The sequence below is a fragment of the Schistocerca nitens genome, chromosome 10 (genome assembly GCF_023898315.1).
Source record: "Schistocerca nitens isolate TAMUIC-IGC-003100 chromosome 10, iqSchNite1.1, whole genome shotgun sequence".
Taxonomy (NCBI): Eukaryota; Metazoa; Arthropoda; class Insecta; order Orthoptera; family Acrididae; genus Schistocerca; species Schistocerca nitens.
Genome location: NC_064623.1, coordinates 150,086,754 through 150,108,603, shown reverse-complemented (window position 1 = coordinate 150,108,603; position 21,850 = coordinate 150,086,754).

Genomic DNA, 21,850 nt, shown 5'->3' with positions numbered 1-21,850 from the left:
CTTGCATGTGCCGTTCTATATATGACGATGCTGGTGCTGATTTTGTGTTTAACGTTTGAGGATGCCACTATGGTTCCAGTATATTACATGTTTTAATAAAACAGATATGGCTCTTCATGTTCAAAGCGAACAAATGCACATGTACGTATTTATGGTTTCTCCCATATTTTTCTGCAGATCTGAATATGGTCATTATAGACCGAAGCCGGTAGTCTGATGACAAAACATTTGTGACCATAAACGTAAAGTAAAGGAAATTTATTTTTATATGGAAGTCTGCGTTGATCCTAGAGGTGTGCCAGGTGACCGAGGAGGTTAAGGCAACCGCTCGTGAACAGCGGAAAATCCGGATTCGATTCTCTGTCTGCTAAAAATTTTTCGTTGTCACCAATACATTGTGCTGCTGGATGGAGTCTGATCATTTTCGCAGTTTTTCAGTATCTTGTATTTCACACAGCTGACCATTGCAGCAGTGCCCGTTCCTTCAGACATGCATTCCCATCACAAGGACACTGTACAGTACATCGTAAAAACACAGGTACTGTAATATACACTACTGGCCATTAAAATTGCTACACCAAGAACAAATGCAGATGATAAACGGGTATTCACTGGACAAATATACTAGAACTGATATGTGATTACATTTTCACGCAATTTGGGTGCATAGAACCTCAGAAATCAGTACCCAGAACAACCACCTTTGCCCGTAATAACGGCCTTGATACGCCTGGGTATTGAGTCGAACAGAGCTTGGATGGGGTGTACAGGTACAGCTGCCCATGCAGCTTCAACAGGATACCACAGTTCGTCAAGAGTACCGACTGGCGTATTGTGACGAGACGTGTAACCAATGGCTCCCCATACTATCACGCCGGGTGATACGCCAGTATGGCGATGACGAGTACACGACTCCAATGTGCGTTCATCGCGATGTCGCCAAACACGCAGGCACTCCTGTCTGTGATGCAGCGTCAAGGGTAACCGCATCCATGGTCTCCGAGCTGATAGTCCATGCTGCTGCATACGTCGTCGAACTGATCGTGCAGATGGTTGTTGTCTTGCAAATGTCCCTATCTGTTGACTCAGGGATCGATACGTGGCTGCACGATCCGTTACAGCCATGCGAATAAGATGCCTGTCATCTCTACTGCTAGTGATACGATGCCGTTGGGATCCAGCATGGCGTTCCGTATTACGCTCCTGAACCCACCGATTCCATATTCTGCTAACAGTCATTGGATCTCGACCAACGCCAGCAGCTATGTCGCGATACGATAAATCGCAATCGCGATAGGCTACAATCCGACCTTTATCAAAGTCGGAAACGTGATGGTACGCATTTCTTCTCCTTACACGAGGCATCACAACAACGTTTCACCAGGCAACGCCGGTCAACTGCTGTTTGTGTATGAGAAATCGGTTGGAAACTTTTCTCATGTCAGCCGGCCAGAGTGGCCTAGCGGTTCTAGGCGCTACAGTCTGGAACTGCGCGACCGCTAAGTTCGCAGGTTGGAATCCTGCCTCGGGCATGGATGAGTGTGATGTTCTTAGGTTAATGAGGTTTAAGTAGTTTTAAGTTCTAGGGGACTGATGACCTCAGCAGTTAAGTCCCATAGTGCTCAGAGCCATCAGAACGTTGTAGGTGTCGGCACCGGCGCCAACGTTGTGTGAATGCTCTGAAAAGCTAATCATTTGCATATCACAGCATCTTCTTCCTGACGGCTAAATTTCGGGTCTGTAGCACATCTTCGTGGTGTAGCAATTTTAATGGCCAGTAGTGTAGTATTCCATCTTATTGCAATTATTTCCTACAACCGACTGGGATGTATATATAACTTCATTGCCATGACATATGCCAACGGTGGCGTGTTAAGACGGCCTCCTGGTGTAATTTTTACACCACCTACAACGCTGCATAGCGACCAGAACGCCTTTTTATAGGTATTAAGCAATATTTAATCTGGAGAACTGACACTGCAATTCTCATGGCTTCCTTGTCAGCTCTAACCGCTTCTCACCTCTTCCGCTTATTCAGGAAATATATACTAACACAAGAAACCACACATCTCGAAGGTATTATGCAAATGGGACGCAAATCTGTATATATAGATGTGGAGACAAGCAAATGATTACAAAGGGCGTTGAAAAAGTTTCTTCATTTGCAGGAGAAGATTGAATTTTTTTGTGAACATACTTGGAACAATTAGCTATAGGTTGGTATATAAAATTTGTTTCTGTTATTTACAGGTGAGCCATAATGGGCCGTGCAGTAGATATCAGGTTGCGACAACGGTCGGTGATGAAGACCGGCGATCACTCTGCCACATCGATTCACAGGAAGTTGCTCCCTGTTTACGAGGAGGACACAGTGGGTCGCAGCAGTATCCAGCGGTGGTTGCAGAGGTTTAAAGAAAGTGATTTCTCTCTACTGAACAATCCACGATGCGGCAGACCACCGACGGCAGTGACTGATGTGAATAAGGAGACCATCAAATCATCCAAAATGACAGATGTGTGATGACACGACAGCTTGCTGAAATGACTCATTTGTCATTAGGTATCGTAGTATCATTGGTACAGCCACTAGGGTACAGAAAAATCTGTGCACTTTGGGTGCCCTGGTTATTGACAAGAGAAATGAAAACGATGAGGAAGAATGTGTGCGAGGGTCTCATGAAGACCTTTACTGAAGAGTGGAAACATTTTGACGTCGTCATTACCCAGAATGAAATATGGTTGTTTTTGTCCGAACCTGAGAGCGAAACCCAATCCGTGGGATGGCGTCATCTGGGGTCCCCTCGGATGACGAAACCAAGACTTTCACGAACAGGAGGCCGAAAGGATTATGGCCTCCTTCTTCTGGGATCAGTGGGGTGTGATTTACATTTTTTGGGACCTGGATCGACAATTAACCGAGACCGTTGGGCAAGCTGCGACGTGCCATCAAGACCCACAGGCCACAGATTCAGCGTCAGCCAGCCAGACTGCATCATGACAATGCCAAACCCCATACAGCCCTTATGATGCAAGAGAAAATCCGGAAAATGTGTTGGAAAATTGTTCCTCATCCTCCCTACAGTCCGGACTTGGCTCCGTCTGATTTTTACCTCTTTGGTCGTCTGAAGGCCGACCTGCGTGGTGAAACATTTGATAGTGAGAAAGGCCTTATTTCCTGTGTCAAGCGATGGTGTAAAAGTCAGTCCCCAGAATTTTACCAAAGTGTATTTACATCACGGAAAGAACGTTGGGCCAGATGCGTCACAGCTGATGGATGCTACATTGAGTAGGGTAAATGTATAGCTAAATGACGCAAGTATGTTCACAAAAAATTTCTTTCTCCTCCTGCAAAATACAAAAAAATTAGAGACGACTGTGGAAAACTTTTTGAACGCCCTTTGTACATTTTCAGAAAGTTAGATGATTTATCCAACACAAAGACCTTCAGAAATTGAGCAACTCCATAACACGTTGGTCGACTTCTGGCCGTTATACAGTAATTCTGCTTGGCATTGACTGAGAGAGTTGTTAGGTGTATTGTACCAGATTCTGTTCAAACGGTGGGCTACACCGTCAAAATCTCGAACTGGTTAGAAGACCTAACCCATATACTCCTATGGTTCTCAGTTGGAACAAGATATGGTGACTCTCTTGGCATTATCATGCTGTAATGTTAAGTCCAGGGTTCCTTGCCATGAAGGGCAACAAAACGGAGCGTAGAATATCGTCGACATACAGGTGTACTGTAAGCATGTCGCTGATGACAACGAAAGGAGTATTTCTATGAGTTGAAATGGCACCCGAAACCATCAGTCCTGGTTGTCGGGCCGTATGACGGGCGATAGTAAGTTTGGTATCCCATAGCTGTCTTCGCTGGCCATTGGAGACTGGAATGTAATTGACTGGATTCGAACTTTCTTCAATGAAGAGTCCCGCTTCTATTTAACCACTATGACCAGAGAAGAAATATGTGAAGACGCTCCAGACAGCAGTGAGATACGAGCCTGGCTGTTGCCCGCCATACGGCGCGACAGCTAGGAGTGGTGGTCTGGAGTGCCATTTCTTCTCGTAGTTTGACCGCTTTCGTTGTCATCAGTGGCACCCTAACAGTACAGTAGTATACGAGGTGTGGCTATAAAAAAACCGGACTAGTACTGGTGAAACAATAAAACGAATGCAATAAGGCTGAAAGTCGCGTGGCCTGTCACGTGACTCTCGCTCCGCCTACTGCTCGAGTTTCATCTGCCTCCTGCACTCAGTCTGCCCGTGGCGTCTGTTTTAAGTAGTTGACGTTTTGTCTGTGCGTCGGAAAATGTTGAGTGTACAGAAAGAACAGCGTGTTAACATCAAATTTTGTTTCAAACTAGGAAAATCTGCAAGTGAAACATTTGTAATGTTACAACAAGTGTACGGCGATGATTGTTTATCACGAACACAAGTGTTTGAGTGGTTTAAACGATTTAAAGATGGCCGCGAAGACACCAGTGATGACACTCGCACTGGCAGACCATTGTCAGCAAAAACTGATGCAAACATTGAAAAAATCGGTAAACTTGTTCGACAAGATCGCCGTTTAACAATCAGAGCAGTGTCTGAGTTAACAGGAGTTGACAAGGAAAGTGTTAGGCAGATTCTTCATGAAAGTTTCAACATGAACAAAGTGTGTTCAAAAATGGTTCCAAAGTGTCTCACAATTGAACAGAAGGAACGCCGAAGAATGATTTGTTCTGACATCCTGGAAAACATTGAAAGTGATCCCACCTTCTTACAAAATGTTATTACTTGCGATGAATCGTGGTTTTTTACTTACGATCCCGAAACTAAACGCCAATCGATGCATTGGAAAACTCCTGGTTCTCCACGACAAAAAAAAGCACGAATGTCAAAATCGAAATTCAAGGCAATGATGATTGTTTTTTTTTTTTTTTTTTTGACATCAAAGGGATTGTGCACATTGATTGGGTACCAGAGGGATAAAATTCCCGGCAGTCAGTTGCAACAATTATGCACATAATTTATTGAAAGGCGTTTGTCGTGGAAAAACTGGCGACTTCGAACATCATTATGTTTTCCGCAAACAAAGTTGTATTTCACAAATGTTATTAATTGTCTTCATAATGTTACCCATGCATAGTTTAACGGAAGACGTAGAAACGATATTCCGAAACGAATACGTATAGCGTAAGTCAACCGTTCGAATTAGAATAGAGACCCCACGAACACATTCGCTGTGGCAGGTATGAAATATAAACTCCATTACTCGCTCGTTACACTTGAAGGACAGATGTTGAATGGGCCGAAACGAGCCGCCGCATAACAGCGTAGTTGCCTGCTAAGTTCGAAAGAAGGTAGATGCGGTCCCTAGCGCAACTTATAGCATCGTCGAAAATCAATGCGGACGGGAGAGCTTTGGTACAACCTGTTAAAAAAACCGAAAAATGGAGGCGGTGCAATTGGAGAGCGATCCGCCTTCACCAACATGCATGAGAAATTCATTAATATATATATATATATATATATATATATATATATATATATATATATATATATATATATATATATATATTTGAATTACAAAAAACTTATAATAAAAAAAAATTGCATGGCGCGAGATTCGATCCGGCGACCTTCGGATTACGAATCCGAGCGCTTACCGCTGCGCCACGACGCTGTAGAAAACTATTAATCGTAGAGAATATTTCACCGCAACGGTTTCTTTTAACTGTCGATTTTCTCGACAACGGCTGAAAAGTGCATCTTGCGTTGCCACATTACACCTCTGGCCATGAGCTTTTATTATGCGCAGTATGAATCGAATCTGAATTTCACAATTGGCGGCCTCCCCTTGTTAGAGTGTAATCAAAGAGATACGGTGGACACGGTACGGGAAGCAATGCAGCGTTCCAGAGCGACCGTCCACCGAGTGCTTCTGCTAGCACAGGACGGTCTTTACACGTTGCTTTGCACACGATTTACGTTGTAACGCATAATGCTCGCAAACGTTTTATTCAATTCGTATACAACATGTCTGTATGGTAGGGCTGTGTCAGTAAATCCAGTTAGGTCGCATTTTGCTCTCGCACCTCGATAACTGCAACAAATAAATTATTCGCACAGCAGCGTCGTTTGAGCCCCGGCGATATGAAATTCAATTAGCTATCAGCATGCAAACTCGTCTGTGCCGCAACATTCCGTGATACTACAAACATCTGCTATCCGGATCACACACACTACCAGTTAAGATCAATCATACATAGACTAGACATAACCGTTTTGCGAAATAATTCATGCCCACTGATTTTCTTATCGTCGGTTGTAGCCTCTTCGGCACCATACGTACATCTTCTACATGTATATCTACATCTACATCCCTACTCCGCAATTCACATCCACATGCTTGACAGAGGGATCTTTGGACTAGTTTCAGAGTATTTCTCCACCGTTCCACTCTTGAATAGCACCTGGGAAACACGCACACATAAAATTTTCGGTGAGACCTCTCATATATCTCATTTTACCACGATGGGCATTACTGCATATTTATGTGGGGGTCAACATAGCATTATCGCTTTCGAAGGAGATACTTGCTGACTGAAATTTTGTGAAAAGATACCGCCACAAGGAAAAATTTCTTTATTTTACTGATTCCCACTCCAACTCTCTCGTTATATTCGCGATAATACAAAACAGTTTGCCCTTCTGAGAACTTTTTCGATGTCTTCCGTCAGTCCTGTCTGGTAAGGATCCCGTACGGTGCAGCTATGCTTCAGAAGAGGACGGATAAGCGTAGTGTAGGCAGTGCTGCAACTTTTGTGTTCTACCAAAAACATCCAGCCTTTAGTTCGCCATCAGCACAGCATTTTGGAGCTGACGGTTCCAGTTTAAGTTTTTCGTAGTTACAATCTCTAGATATACAGAATGGACAAAAATATGGATACACCAAAAACAGTATCACAAATAACACTGTGTAGCAAAAACGTTAACATCCAAATCAGCTTCTGGTCGTCTCTGAATGGATAAGCACAGGTCCTGTACGGTTTTGATGGGAATTTTATATCATTAGTTCCTACAAAATAGTGGAATATTCACGTATCAGTGGTGAAGGTAGATTGCGATCACGCACCCTTCACTCCAAAGTAGACCATAAAGACTCAATAATACTGAGATCTGGTGACAGTGGTGGCCAGGTGAGATGGGACAGCTCATGTTAGAGCTCAAAAAACCAGTCCTGGACGTTGCGAGCTATGTGAACAGGGATCCTCTCTTCCCGTAACGCAGCATCTCAATTGGGGAACAAACAATGTACCATAGGATGGACCTGATGAGCCAAAATTGTCACATAATCCGTGTCAGTAATTCGACCTTACCGAATAACCATGACACCCATGCAATAAAACGTTACGATTGTCTAAATCATCACAGACTCCCACCATGTTTCAGTCTCGGGATGCAAACTCAGCCAAAAATTAGTGTGTAACAGACTCATCCGACCAAATGGCTTTCTTCCATCGCCCCGAAGTCCAGGTTTTACGGCCTCGTCACCACGTTACCAGAGAATTTGGATAGCTGATGTGTGGTTTCGGCTCTGCAGCTACCTTCTTCTGGAGCTTCCTTTACGCTGCTTCGGTGCTGACAGGGCTCGTGAGTGCGAAATTCAGTTGTGCAGTGACTTTTCCCGCTGCCAGTCTCTTACTTTTCGTCAAATTCCTGCGCTGTAATCTGCATCGGAGGTTTCAAGACGGGCACCACCAGAGGCCTTGAGGCCACCCAGTGCGGCCAGTCACACCAGGAAGCTTCACATCGACAGCACCCTGTCCGCCACTTACGTACGCCGTCTTGTGCCAGTCTGTGTTGAGTTGTTTGAGTTGAAATCCGCAGAGCCTAATACTGGGCTGCTGTGAGACTACGTGTGCCGGGAAAAGACTGTTAATGACTTTGACCCAATGAATGGTGTTCGGTCTTCAGACACCTTCAATTACTGTATCACACACGCAAGCTAACTTCTTCATTTAAGTGTTTGTTAATAAAGTATTAACTGAAAATTAGGTCACGGCTGGTTTCAGTTTAAAGGAACAAGTTTCGTACTCCAGAAGAGGTGTCACAGCAAATCCTCTTCAACGACCAATTACTCAGCAGACAGTTTCGCCTGCAATGTGACTTCCAAGGGGACCGTGCGAACTTCCGCGCACTGATTTCATTTGTATTGGCAAGGTGTCAGATGACAAGAACGATTCTCAGGACGTAAAGAAACACAGTTTATTTCCTGGCAGTAAACACGCATTCCTTTTTAGGTGTGGAAACCTTGGCTGGAGGCCGAAATAAGAAACAATAATTAGCTAATGGCTGAATATCAACAGTAAGAACAAATTTGACTAAATGTCCAACAACAAAACAACTCTATCCAGAAGGCAAAAGCGCATCCAACAATAATTAAATTGTCTACTAACTTGTCTCATGAAACTCTGGTAGTAAAATGTACTTAAGCTAGCTTTAATTTGGATGTCAACGTAATTCATAACAGACAGAAGAGCCAAAGAATCTGATAAACCTGCCTAACATTTTGTAGGGCTCCCGCGAGCACACAGAATTGCCACACCACGACTTGGCATGGACTCGACAAATATCTGAAGTAGTGCTGGAGGGAACTGACACCACGAATCCAGCAGGGATTTCCATAAATCCGTAAGACTACGAGAGAAGTGTATCTCTTCCGAACAGCACATTACAAGGCATCCCAGATATGCTCAATAGTGTTCACGTCTGGAGAGTCTGGAGGCCAGCTGTGTTTAAGCATAGAAGAGAGTTCATGGAGCTACTGCACAACAGTTCTGGCCGTCTTGGGAGTCGCATTGTCATGCTGGAGTAGCCCAATTCAGTCTGAATGCACAACGGACATGGGTGGAAGCAGGTGATCAAACAGGACGCTTAAGTACGTGTCACTTGTCAGAGTCGTACCTAGACATATCAATGGACCAGTATCACTCTAACCGCACACGCCCCACACCATTACAGAGACTCCACCAGCTTAAACAGTCCCCTGAAGACACGCAGGTTCCATGGACTCGTCCGAAGAGGCAAGATGTTACCAGTCATCCACAGTCCAATGTCGGTGGTGACGGGCCCACGCGAGGCCTAATTAGTGTCATCAACGGTACACGAGTGGGACTTCCGCTCCGAAAGCCCATATCGATGATGTTTCGTTGAATGGTTCGCTCGCTGACACTTGTTGCTGGCCCAGCATTGAAATCTGTAGCAGTTCACGGAAGGGTTGCACTTCTGTCACGATGAACGATTTTCCTCCGTCGTCGTCCGTTCAAAAATGGTTCAAATGGCTCTGAGCACTATGGGACTTAACATCTTAGGTCATCAGTTCCCTAGAACTTAGAACTACATAAACCTAACTAACCTAAGGACATCACACACAACCATCCCCGAGGCATGATTCGAACCTGAGACCGTAGCGGTCACGCGGTTCCGGACTGCAGCGCCTAGAACCGCACGGCCACCACGGCCGGCTTGGTCCCGTTCTTTCAGGTTCTTTTTCCCGCCGAAGCAATGTAGGAGATTCGATATTTTATCGGTTTCCTGATATTCACGGTGTGAAACGGCCGTACAGGAGAATCTCCAATTCATCGTTGTGTGCCATCTCTCGTGCGTGAACTATAACGCCACGTTAAAACTCGCTTACATCTAGATTACCTACCATTGTAGCAGCAGTAACCGATCTAACAACTGCGCCAGACACTTGTCTTATACAGGCTTGCCGACCGCAACCCGTATTCTGCAGGTTTACATATCTCTGTATTTGAATACTCATATCTTTACCGGTTTCTTTGGCGCTTAATTGTATAAACAATTAACACTGATAGTCAATGGTCCCAATAGATCAGAGAGTTTTGAATTTGGTGCAACCATTACCATTGTTTACAGATCCAGACTGCTGATAGGACGTCGTCGGGCACACGTCGGCTGGTAACTGTACAGAGCGTAGTGATGGCTTCGGGAGGATGGCTCCGGGAGGATGAATCTTTGCCGTAGCGCCGGTGGGCTAAGACGCGTTTCCCTGGATGCACCGGAGTAACATCCTGATTCAAGAAGAGGGGTTGCTTTCGGCACCTGGCCCGGCGGCTTACTCGGCCTTCTGTCGGCTCTGCGCTGCCATAAGTGGGCTTCCCGCAGCAGAATACTCTGCGAACTGTTTCCAGTCACGTGTATGTGAGCAGTAAACTAGTCCGTCTACGCCGCGATCTGCAGCGGCATGTCATGCCTCCTGGCGGCTCTGGTGTGACCTGGGCTCTGCTTGGCGGCCGGCACGCTGGCCCCTAGATAGTCCGGAACCCGCCCGACGAACCTGTTGTGCAGGTCGCCAGAGCGCATAGGCGCTCGGTCTAGATTTATTCCTTTGACACGTAATTGGTTCAAATGACTCAAATGGCTCTGAGCACTATGGGACTCAACTTCTGAGGTCAGCAGTCCCCTCGAACTTAGAACTACTTAAACCTAACTAACCTAAGGACATCACACACATCCATGCCCGAGGCAGGATTCGAACCTGCGACCGAAGCGGTCTGCGGTTCCAGACTGCAGCGCCTAGAACCGCACGGCCACTCCGGCCGGCTACACGTAATTCTAACAACAGATTTGTTGTGACTTTATAGATTGTCAATGCTTAATTATTCATTTCTCATTTTAGTAATACACTCCTGGAAATTGAAATAAGAACACCGTGAATTCATTGTCCCAGGAAGGGGAAACTTTATTGACTCATTCCTGGGGTCAGATACATCACATGATCACACTGACAGAACCACAGGCACATAGACACAGGCAACAGAGCATGCACAATGTCGGCACTAGTACAGTGTATATCCACCTTTCGCAGCAATGCAGGCTGCTATTCTCCCATGGAGACGATCGTAGAGATGCTGGATGTAGTCCTGTGGAACGGCTTGCCATGCCATTTCCACCTGGCGCCTCAGTTGGACCAGCGTTCGTGGTGGACGTGCAGACCGCGTGAGACGACGCTTCATCCAGTCCCAAACATGCTCAATGGGGGACAGATCCGGAGATCTTGCTGGCCAGGGTAGTTGACTTACACCTTCTAGAGCACGTTGGGTGGCACGGGATACATGCGGACGTGCATTGTCCTGTTGGAACAGCAAGTTCCCTTGCCGGTCTAGGAATGGTAGAACGATGGGTTCGATGACGGTTTGGATGTACCGTGCACTATTCAGTGTCCCCTCGACGATCACCAGTGGTGTACGGCCAGTGTAGGAGATCGCTCCCCACACCATGATGCCGGGTGTTGGCCCTGTGTGCCTCGGTCGTATGCACTCACCTGCACGGCGCCAAACACGCATACGACCATCATTGGCACCAAGGCAGAAGCGACTCTCATCGCTGAAGACGACACGTCTCCATTCGTCCCTCCATTCACGCCTGTCGCGACACCACTGGAGGCGGGCTGCACGATGTTGGGGCGTGAGCGGAAGACGGCCTAACGGTGTGCGGGACCGTAGCCCAGCTTGATGGAGACGGTTGCGAATGGTCCTCGCCGATACCCCAGGAGCAACAGTGTCCCTAATTTGCTGGGAAGTGGCGGTGCGGTCCCCTACGGCACTGCGTAGGATCCTACGGTCTTGGCGTGCATCCGTGCGTCGCTGCGGTCCGGTCCCAGGTCGACGGGCACGTGCACCTTCCGCCGACCACTGGCGACAACATCGATGTACTGTGGAGACCTCACGCCCCACGTGTTGAGCAATTCGGCGGTACGTCCACCCGGCCTCCCGCATGCCCACTATACGCCCTCGCTCAAAGTCCGTCAACTGCACATACGGTTCACGTCCACGCTGTCGCGGCATGCTACCAGTGTTAAAGACTGCGATGGAGCTCCGTATGCCACGGCAAACTGGCTGACACTGACGGCGGCGGTGCACAAATGCTGCGCAGCTAGCGCCATTCGACGGCCAACACCGCGGTTGCTGGTGTGTCCGCTGTGCCGTGCGTGTGATCATTGCTTGTACAGCCCTCTCGCAGTGTCCGGAGCAAGTATGGTGGGTCTGACACACCGGTGTCAATGTGTTCTTTTTTCCATTTCCAGGAGTGTATTTAGCTTGAAAATAGGACCTATAAAGGTTTTCTCGTAGGAGACTGAAAATAAAACAAAAGCTTACACGGTAACTTTCAATCATATGGTAGGTATATTTGTAACAAATTAACTGAAGTTCCAAAAGAAACTGGTACAGGCACGCGTATTCAAATACAAAGATATGTAAAATGTAGAAAGCAGCTTGGGGTCGTCAACGCCTGTATAAGACGGTAAGTGCGGGGCGCAGATGTTAAATCGGTTACTGGTCCTAAAATGCCAGGTTATGAAGATTTAAGTGAGTTTGAACGTGGTGTTATAGTCGGCGCCCGAGCGATGTAACGCAGCATCTCCGAGATAGCCTCGAAGTGGGGATTTTCCCGTACGCCCATTTCAAGAGTGTATCACGAATATCAGGGATCCGGTGAAACATCAAATCTCCGACATCGCTGCGTCCTACAAGAATGAAACCAACGACGACTGAAGAGAATCGTTCAACATAGAAGTGCAACCCATCCGCAATTATCATTGATATGCGCTTTCGCAGCCGAAGTCCCACTTGCGTACCCTTGATAACAGCACGACACAAAGTTTTATGCCTATCCTGGGCCCGGCAACACCAACATTGGACTATAGATGACCGGAAACAGGTTGCCTGGTCGGACGTGTCTCGTTTCAAATTGTATCGAGTGGATGGACGTGTGTACAGGTATGGAGACAATCTCCTGCATGACAACAGCGGATTGTCCAAGATGTTGGGGGTTCCGTAATGGTGTGGGGCGTGTGCAGTTGGAGTGATATCGGACCCCAGATACATCTATATACGACTCTGACCGGTGACACGTAAGAAAGCCCCTGCATCCATTCATGTCCATTGTGCATTCTGACGGACTTGGGCAATTCCAGCAGGACAACGCGACACCCCATACATCCAGAATTGCAACAGAGTGGCTCCAGGAACACTCTTCTGAGTTTAAACACTTCCGCTGACCACCAGACTCCCCAGCGGCATGTCTGTGATGCCTTACAACGTGCTGTTCAGAAGAGATCTCCACTCCCTCGTACTGTTACGGATTTATGGACAGCCCTGTATGATTCATGGTGTCAATTCTCACCCTCACTACTTCAGACGTTAGTGGAGTCATGCCACGTCGTGACGCTGCATTTTGCGTGCTCGCGGGGGCCCTACACGATATTAAGCAGGTGTGCCAGTTTCTTTAGCTCTTCAGTATATAATGTGTTATCTATGGAGGTTTGCACTAATTAGGACGATGCTTATCATGCTAACGTAGAAAAGAATAATCACTACGACGTACAAGGTATATAATATACACTGAATACATTTACAATCGGAAACTACTTCTCAAATTCTAGAGACAAATCCGAATTTTCAAGGTAACGATTGTGAAAATAGTAAATGATTTACTTTTGAATGCATTACGGGAACAGCAGTGATCAATGTCTTATAAATAATTACTATTAAAAACAGTCTTGATCACGGTTTACACTGCTGGCCACCGTAAATGCAACACCAAGAAAGACAAGAGGTAGCACAACAAAATTTATTTTGTAGGTAACATGTTGACCAAGTATCAAATGATTACGTTTACAGACGTCTGTGACATGTGGTTCCTGCCAGAATCAGTAGCCAGAGTAGCCGCCATTGTTGGAGATCACCGCTGCCACACGTCTCGGCATTGAGTCAAAGAGACGTGGGATGTGTTCCTGGGGTACAGCAGCCCAAGCAGCTTCCACACGTTGCCAAAGATCATCTGGTGTGGCAGCTGGGGATGTAATCTGGGTCACTCGTTGAGCAACCATGGACCACATGTTTTCTATCGGCGAAAGATCCGGAGAGCGAGCCGGCCAGGGAAGCAATTCAATCTTGTTATTGACGAAGAACCTTTGGACAATGCGTGCCACGTGTGGTCGCGCATTATCCTTTTGAAATATGGCTGTGGCCGAGCCCTGAAGGTAAGGAAGGACAACTGGCTCCAGCACCTCGGATATGAAGCGCCGGCTATTTAAAGTACCGGCAATGCGTACTAGAGGCGTGCGAGAGTAATATCCAATACCGCCCCATACCATAATACTCGGTGCAAGACCAGTGTGGCGGTGCATAATGCAGCTGTCCAGCATCCTCTCTCCACGGTGTCTCCACACTCGAATCCGACCATCGTGGTGCTGCAGACAGAAGCATGCCTCGTCAGTAAAGACAACGTCATTCCATTCTGCCGTCCACATCCGTCTGTCATCACACCATGGGCGACGGAGACGTCTGTGGTTCTGCGTCAATGGTAGACGAAGCAATGGACGTCTTGCGGACAGACCACTCTGCTGTAAACGGCGTCGAATGGTACGCGCAGACACTGGATGATGCGTTACAGACGCAATGTGCTGTGCTATGGTTCGGGATGTCACTGAGCGATCCGTCACTGCCAAGCGCACAATTTGCCTATCAGCATGTGCAGTGGTGCACCGTGGTGAATGCGATCGACCACGTCGGTCCGTCGTACCGTCCTGCATCCAACGGTCACAAATCCGCATTACAGTTGTTTGGTTTCGTCCAACACGACTAGCGATTTCTCGGTATGATAATTCACAATCTCGGTAAGCCACTATCCTTCCTCTGTCGAACTCGGATACTTGATCAAAAGATGTTCGCTGTTGTCTACGAGGCATAACTGATCGTCTTGTGAAACAACCACAAGGTAAACACACGTGCCGAACGTACACTCGTCGAAATCGCCAAGCCTTAAATGGCGCTATGAGGTGGCGCCACAGGCGCGCGTGTGTTGCGTCTGCGCTGAAATTTCAATCAGTTGCATATCTCATCGCTGCAAACTCATGGTGTAAATTTCACTCGATTCAAATGCTTCCTTCAGGGTGTTGCATTTACGGTGGCCAGCAGTGTATTTAACAAGGTGACCGGTTTCGACCACTAGTGAGTAGTGATTCTCCAACAGAAAGAGGTTCCTACTCAATGGTCTGAAGATGACCACAGTAGTGGTCGAAACCGTTCATCTTGTTAAATAAATCGTGATCAAGATTGTTTTTAATAGCAATTATTAATAAATGATTTGTCAGACATTGGTAATTTTCTCAGGCCGCGCGGGATTAGCCGAGTGGTCTAGGGCGCCGCAGTCATGGACTGTGCGGCTGGTCCCGGTGGAGGTTCGAGTCCTCCCTTGGGCATGGGTGTGTAAGCTTAGGGACTGATAACCATAGCACTTAAGTCCCATAAGATTTATCACACATGTTTAATTTTCTCAGTGATAAGGAATCGGTTATTAAAATTACATGGAAATGGAAAGAAGTGCTAAGGGCAAGATTTTATCCAGAGAAACTAAGCTCTAACTGGCTCAGCTGCGGACTCCTTGGATACTAATGACCACAAAAAGTGGACAACCTGTCCTAAAATTTTTAATACTAGATTTTCTCCCAAACGGTTTGGAGTTGCGTGCTCCTCTTTACGCATATTGAAGTCTTTACACATACTGAAGTCCTATTCGTGCCCTACACACTCTGTCAATATGAATTAAATCGAAGTGCTGAAGTTCGTTCGGATCCTCTGTTAGCGAATAATAAAAGCTGCCGGGGAAGGTGACAAAATGGTCAGCTTGAACGTGGCGTCCCTATTTATACGTGTTCCTTTCAACGAATGTACAAATCTGCGCTACCAGATATTTGACCCGGCAGTTGTGGAATTGTTTAAGCACACTTTGAAATCATCGTATTTCCTATATGGCTGTCAGTATTTCCAAAACATCGGCGTGACCATAGGAAGCACGTTAGCTGTATGATAGGCATCTGTTTATGAAGAAATTTGAGGTCATCACCTTGGACACGGCTCCATCTAAGCCTACTTGCTTTTTACCGTTACTTCCATTACACATTTATGATCTGGCCCCATGGACGTGAAAAACTGGGAGAACTCTTAGAACGCCTGAGCGGTATTCACGACTACATTACGTTTACGATAGCAGTAGAGATATATGGTGCAGTTCCCTTCCCCGAAGTCCTAATTCGTGGAAAAACTAGTGGCTGCGTCAACCACAGTGTCTACAGGAAACCTATACATACGAATAGGTGTCTGCACGCTCTCTGGTTCGACCATCCGGCACAGAAACGTAGTGTTCTGAACACCATCGTCCATCGTGCTAAAGTCGTCTTGTAGTGTCGGCAGACTTGCCAACACTACGCACACTAATTGAAAGAGGCGGCCAAGATGCACGCGCTAACTCACGAAGGATGGAGTGAGGTATGAAACAGGATACGTAATGAATGCTATAAAGAAAAGTACGTAGCTTCTTGAATACTTAACATCATAGTTGTACATCGCTCTTGACGATACAAGTGAGACTCTTTAGATACATGCAATTTTACTAATGGCGCCTTGCTAGGTCGTAGACATGGACTTAGCTGAAGGCTATTCTAACTGTCTCTCGGCAAAGGAGAGAAAGGCTTCGTCAGTGTAGTCGCTAGCAAAGTCGTCGTACAACTGGGGCGAGTGCTAGTACGTCTCTCGAGACCTGCCGTGTGGTGGCGCTCTGTCTGCGATCACTGCCAGTGGCGACACGCGGGTCCGACATGTACTAATGGACCGCGGCCGATTTAAAGCTACCACCTAGCAAGTGTGGTGTCTGGCGGTGACACCACATTCCTCCCCCGCAAATCGGCGAACGGTCGTGTGATAAGGCTTCCGCCCGCCGTGGGGAGGACCCCATGTTGACGTATGCGATGAGGTGGGGAGCCTAACAACAGGCGAGGCTGTGCCACCCGCACCCGGCCATTCGGTCCGAGGGGAGCTAGGAAACGCCTGAAAACCTAGTCCAGGGTGCACGTCAACATGCGGTGCATGCGCCCGTAATGGAGGGGCCGAAGGGTCGACCTCCACTGCGTCGGGGGATCCGACGCGCGATGATGCCATGTGGTCCGGAGCGGGCAAGAGTTCCATGGAGGAGGACAGCTAGTCACGGGAAGCGATCGGCTGCGCGTGACCCAGGGAGGCGCTGGGCGGCTGCAGCGACGCGTCCACTGCGGGCGGCGCCGGCAGGAGAACAGGCGGCGGCTGCGGCGCGTCGCCATGAGGCAAAATGGAAGGCAGCGTCGGGAACACCTGGGGATGAGGCGAGCCAGTAGATGGGTCCCCAGGGCGCTGACCGGACGGCACCGTCGCTGAAAGCAGACGGGGAGCGGCAGAACCCAGGCGACGACAGAGGCGCAGCTGATTGAGATGCCGACGCACCTCACCAGAGGCCCCCAAAACCAAATACATCGCGCGGCCGAGGCAGCGAAGAACGCGCCCTGCGAGCCAACGCTGTGAACCTCGTTATTTGCGATAGAATACAACGTCGCCTGGAGCAAAAACAGGAGTCTGCCGCTGCACAGGAACCTGATGCGGCGGATGCAGCAAAGACATCAAGGTTCGATGAGGACGACGGTGGAGCGACTGGCGAGCGACCATCGCAGGGCTGAGAGCGATACGAGGACAAAAAGAGCAATAACACGTCCTCCCGAGAATGCGACTCTTTCAACTTCAACATCTGTGACTTGAAAGTCCGGACCAATCGTTCAGCGGCACCGTTTGACTGAGGCGAAAACGGCGCGGATGTCAGATGTTGAATACCATTGGCCTTGCAGAATGACTGAAATTTTGCGAACATGAATTGTGGGCCACTGTCTGAAACAATAGTCTGTGGAAGACCTTCAATGCAAAATATAGCAGATAACGCTTGGATAGTGGCAGAAGACGTCGTGGAAGACATCCGGACAACAAAAGGAAAATTACTGAAAGAATCGACCACAACCAACCATCGAGCATTCCAGAATGGACCAGCAAAATCTATGTGCAAGCGTTGCCAAGGGGAAGTGGCGTTCGGCCATGCAAAGAATTTCCGCGGCGGGGCGGATTGTTGTTCGGCACACGCCATGCAAGAAGAGCACATATTCGTAATCGCAGCATCGATTCCGAACCAAGTACAGTGCTGACGAGCAAGTTGTTTCGTTCGCACTATACCCCAATGTACTTGGTGAAGAAGCTGTAAGACAGAGGATCGTAACGAACGTGGGACCACGACTCTGGACTGATCATTATCAGATCGCAACAACAAAACACCACGTCGTACAAAAAGTCTCTCCTTGTGAACAAAAAATCGGCGAACCAACGGATCCTCGATCTGTGACTTTGACAAAGGCCACTGCGTAGCAACAAAACGCAAAACGGTAGCAAGGACAGGGTCAGCAGCTGTGGCGGTAGCCACACGACGAAAATCAATCGGAAACGATTCGACCACGTCATCGGTTTCCGAATCAATGAACATGCAAGCCAGTTCGGAAGAATCGAATGCTTTATCCTCAGCAACAGGCAAACGGGACAACGCATCAGCGTTGCCGTGCTTAGCAGTGGACCAATACAAGATATCGTAGCGGTACTGCGAGAGGAAAATTGACCAGCGAATGAATTTCTTCGCTGTACGTGGAGGTACAGGCTTGTTCGGATGAAAAAGCGATGTCAAAGGTTTGTGGTCTGTGATGATGGTAAAGTGACGACCATACAAGAAATCATGGAACTTAGTAACACCAAATACGAGAGCCAAAGCTTCTTTCTCTATCTGTGAATAATTTCTTTGCGCAGATGAGAGCAATTTGGACGCAAAGGCAATAGGGCGATCATGCGAGCCATCTTTGTGCGCAAGCACAGCACCGATCCCAAAATCCGATGCATCTACCATCAACAAAAGTGGTTTCTGGGGATCGAATGGCGTAAGGCAAGTATTTGAAAGCAACGCCGATTTCAACTGGCGAAAAGCGCGTTCGCATTCCGTCGTCCAGACGAACGGAACACCTTTACGGCGTAAGCGATGAAGCGGAGCTGAAATGGAAGAGGCATGCGGGATAAACCGGGCATAGTAGGTAATTTTTCCCAACACACTCTGTAGCTGCTTCAAATTCTTCGGCGAAGGCAATTCGTGGATGGCACGAAGGTGCTCTGGACTGGGATGTATGCCTTGGGCATTGATGACATGTCCCAGATATGGTAAGTCACGAGCAAAAAACACACATTTGTCCTTCCGCAAGCGAAGACCATTTTGTCGCAAGACCTGAAATAATGTTCATAGATTTTCTAAATGTTCGGCTGCTGTCCTTCCGGAGATCACAATATCGTCCAGATAGTTCGCAGCAGTAGGGACCGAGGCACAAACAGTTTGTAACTATTGCTGAAACAATGCAGGGGCGGAGGCACACCCGAATGGCTGTCTTGTGAATCGGTACAAACCAAGATGCGTGTTAACCACCAAGACGCGCTGGGATTCTTCGTCCACAGGTATTTGCAAGTACGCATCTGCGAGGTCCAACTTAGAAAAATATTTACCCGGGCACAGTTTGTCAAAAAGATCTTCAGGGCGGGGTAAAGTGGCAATCACTAGTTGGGGATTCACTGTAGCTTTGAAGTCCACACAAAGTCTCAGTTTTCCGGAAGGTTTTGGCAAAATGACTAAGGCTGAGGCCCAGAGAGAAGCCTGCACACGTTCAATTACACCTTGTGATTCTAAATCGTGTAAAGTTCTTGCGACATCATCACGCAAGGCGTGGGGAACATTGCGCGCTCTCAAAAATTTCGGTTGCGCGTTGACTTTCAGTTCCAAATGTGCGTCATAGTTCTTAGCGCAACCTAGGCCCGGTGCAAAAATGTCTGCAAATTCTTCACATAGACGAGAAACACCGTCTGAAGGCACAGTCTCGTTCACTGATAGTACCTGATTTACTATAGACATGTTAAACAACTGAAATAAATCTAAACCAAACAAGTTCACAGCAGAAGAAGAACGAAGAACGTAAAATGACACAAGTTTCGTTTGTCCCTTGTATGTTGCAAGAAGGCTGCACTGTCCTAACACAGAGATCTGCTGTCCTGAATAACTAGTGAGCTGAACATTTGCGGCACGCAATGGCGGTTTGCCCAGTTGTTTGTACGTGTCGTGATTGATCAATGAAACTGCAGCTCCGGTATCGAGCTGGAATGGGATCACTTTGCCTTCAAAGTCCAAGTCTACAAAAAGTTTATTGTCCTGCTGACGACAAGAGCGACTGTCTCGTGCAATTTGAACTGCTACAGGTACAGAAGCACTTGCGACCTGACGAGATTTCCGGCGACGTCGACGCACACTATTTGTGGGACGAACACAGTCACTGTTAGAGAAAGTGGCACTGGACGGGGTGGAATTAACTACATGAATGTCCATGGGCGAAGGTTCACGAGCCCGAGTATTCTGGGTTCGATTCCGGCGCGAAGCAAAGGGCCTGGAATGGTTGTGATTGTCTGATCGGAGCTTTTTCTGGCAAACACTTTGAACATGTCCTTTCTTATGACAGTAAAAGCAAATAGCTTGGCGTGACGGGCAATTGTCACGCGAATGTCTAGTTGCACACCGCGGGCATGATTTCACTGCATTTGCTCGCTTACGCGGCACACATGGAGAGCTAGGCGGCAGCTGCGCGAACGAGCGCGAGGGCTGTTTAGCGTTCCGTGCAGCGCGCCCGGCGGGCCAGTGAATGTGACATACGGCTGGCGAAGTTTCAAATGATTCCTGTGCAAAGTCAAGAGTGTCTTGCCTATCTAATATGTCTATCACTTGTTGAAGGGAGGGATTAACTAGTTTCAAAATCTGTTCCCGTATGCGAACATCAGAAACGTTCTGTGCAATTGCATCACGCACCATTGTATCTGAATAAGGGAGTCCACATTCACACTCAAAAGCACAATCCCTAGTAATGCCTTGCAATGTTGCAACCCACTCCCTATTAGTCTGACCGGCCGTACGTTTTGTACGAAAGAACGTATACCTCTTTGCAACGACATTTACTGTTTATTTGAAATAGACATCTAACGCTGACAAAATTTCTTCGCAGGACAGAGTTGCTACGTCGCGTCGGGGAAACAATTTCACTATCACCCGGTAGGTGGACACACCTACACACGAAAGCAAAAACGGCTGCCGCTCATTACTTTGAATTCTGTAGGCGGCGAGATGAATTCCAAATTGGCATGACCACTCCGTCCATGTTTCCTCGTCCGCCTGAAACGGACGAAACTGGGGTGCAACAGCATGTTGTGGCTGCGGCAGCGATGAAGCGGCGGCTGCCGCATCGTTTTGCATTGCACGTTGACCCTGGACGAGCTGTCCAAGGGCGTCCAATAACGCCTGCGTCTGCTGATTCTGCAAGCGATAAAATTCGGACAGTACATCTGGAGATTGTGGCGAAGCCATGACACAAGCAAATTAATACAAACTCGAAATCCTCTTTTAAGCCTCGTCGCCAAAAATGTAGTGTCGGCAGACTTGCCAACACTACGCACACTAATTGAAAGAGGCGGCCAAGATGCACGCGCTAACTCACGAAGGATGGAGTGAGGTCTGAAACAGGATACGTAATGAATGCTATAAAGAAAAGTACGTAGCTTCTTGAATACTTAACTTTTAATCCATCATAGTTGTACATCGCTCTTGACGATACAAGTGAGACTCTTTAGATACATGCAATTTTACTAATGGCGCCTTGCTAGGTCGTAGACATGGACTTAGCTGAAGGCTATTCTAACTGTCTCTCGGCAAAGGAGAGAAAGGCTTCGTCAGTGTAGTCGCTAGCAAAGTCGTCGTACAACTGGGGCGAGTGCTAGTACGTCTCTCGAGACCTGCCGTGTGGTGGCGCTCTGTCTGCGATCACTGCCAGTGGCGACACGCGGGTCCGACATGTACTAAT